The following is a 2,281-nucleotide window of genomic DNA, read 5'->3' on the forward strand; positions in this document are numbered from 1 at the left end:
TACTATTATTTCTCTTGTGTGTGTTTACGGGGTCCTACTGTTTATTACTGAATCCAAACTCAAAGTTCGTTTTAGAAATGTCACAATTTATTCGCATCTAACACACCAGTCTTAATACCCATTGCTTGAAAACACAATTCCTCTGACAGATGAATGGACAGAGGCTTTCCTTTTCCTTACTCTGCCTTTCATATTTTCTACTTTTTTCCATTTTATACTGAACATTGAACTCTTTCAATTTCATTTTATTTTACTTTTATTTTCTCATTTATTTTATTATGGTTTTACTGGGGGTACATTTTAACATTTACAAAAATTCTCACATTATGGTTGAATTCCACTTGATTCTTGTTTCCTTTTGGATAATTTCTCTTTCTCCTCCTCCTCCTCCTCCTCCTCCTCCTCCCCCTCCCCCTCCTCCTCCTCCTCCCCCTCCTCCTCCTTCTTCTTCTTCTCTCTCTCTCTCTCCTCCCTCTCCTCTCCTCTCCCCTCCCCTCCCCTCCCCTCTCCTCTCCTTCTCTTTCTTTGCAGTACTGGAGTTCAAACTCAGGGCCTCAATTTTTCTAGGGAGGTGCTCTACCAATTGCACCACCTCCCCTCCCCAGTACTAGAAAAATCTCTTCTCTCAGCAACATTTTCTGGAGCACCACGATTCCCCAAAGTTCTGGCCTTTGTCACATATCAAAAATCAACATATGCATGGATCTCTTTCTAGTGGTTCTTTGCTTCTGGTCTTCCATTTTTCTCTCCCTCTGTTTTGAATCCATACATCTAAAATATATTCGAGTTTTGCAGCCTAATTTTGCAGACATAACGTTTTTCTTTTTCAAAAATGTTTTTCTGGTTTTTGGATGTTTGCTTTTTCATAATTCTATGAAAAATTCTGTTGGAATTTTATTAGGAGTACATCAGAAAACAATTAGAATTAGTTCAGGGTAAAATATACATTTCTTGTGACAGAGAATCATCATTTATGAGTAGGGCAGACCTCTACAATCATTCAGGTATTATTTCATTTTATACAGTAATATTTACAATGAAGACAGTCATGCTAACCTTTGTTTTTCTACTACAGTTTCCTCCTGATTATTGTTGACATTTATAAATGCGAAGTTTGAAATTCTATGTCAAATTGTGGTGAAATAGATACAACAAAATTTCCCAAATGAACCATGTCAAACATGCAAATAAATGTGTGTAAGTATGTTCACCTAACTCTGTGGCAGATATTCAGAGCTTTTAAATTTGAATGCACCAAACACACCCCAATGTCCCCTTCCACTCACTTGGAAAGCACCACACTACTCTCTGGCTCTATGGATTCCACCCTTCTAGATATGTCATGTAAGTAGAACCACACAGTAGTGAGTGATTGTTACCAGCTTTCTTCACACACCATAATGTTTTGAAGGTTCATTCACAGGGGATATGCACCTGAATTTCCCTTCCTTTAAAGCTGAATTGTATTCCACTACGTGTACATGCCACATTTTTTAATTCACTCATTTGGAGATGAACTCTTTGTTCACTTCTGGTCATGGTGAACAATGCTGGTATGAACGTGGGTGTGAAAATGCCTTCTGGAAACCATGTTCATGTCTTTTGGCTACATAACCAGAAGTACAATTGCTGGGTCAGATGCTAATCTAATTTGTGTGGAACCTCCATACCATTCTTCATAGGAGTAGGTTCAGTTTTGAAAATGACTATCCTGTTTTTTTATGTTGATTATGAACTTTAAAAAATGTTCTAGGTCTCTTATTCTGATGCTTTCAGAATTCCCTTGGATATTTTAAAGAGTAAGGCATCTGTTAGGAAGTTAGAAAGTCTAGTTTCCCCCACTCCATTCTGATTCTCATATCCTTTATTCTTTTCCTAATTGATTGCATTTTCTACCAATGTTGAAAAGAGGGGAAGAGTAGATTGCCTTGTTTGCTATATTAAGAAAACTATGAACTCACCAGTAGAAGGCTTGCTGAAAAATTTACAATTATATTTTATTTTATTCTTTTCTTTATTCATTTGTTCATGTGTATACATTGTTTGGGGTCATTTCTACTGCCTCCCTCTTGCCCCCGCCATCTCCCCCTTACCCTCCTCACTTCCAGGCAGAACCTGTTCTGCCCTTTTCTCCAATTTTGTTGAAGAGAAGACATAAGCAATAAGAAAGACAAAGCATTTTTTTCTAATTGAGATAAGGATAGCTATACAGAGAGATTCCTAGCATTGCTTCCATGTACAAGTGTATTACAACCCAAATTGATTCACCCTTACTTGACTT

Source organism: Castor canadensis, chromosome 16 (assembly GCF_047511655.1).
Source record: "Castor canadensis chromosome 16, mCasCan1.hap1v2, whole genome shotgun sequence".
Lineage (NCBI taxonomy): Eukaryota > Metazoa > Chordata > Mammalia > Rodentia > Castoridae > Castor > Castor canadensis.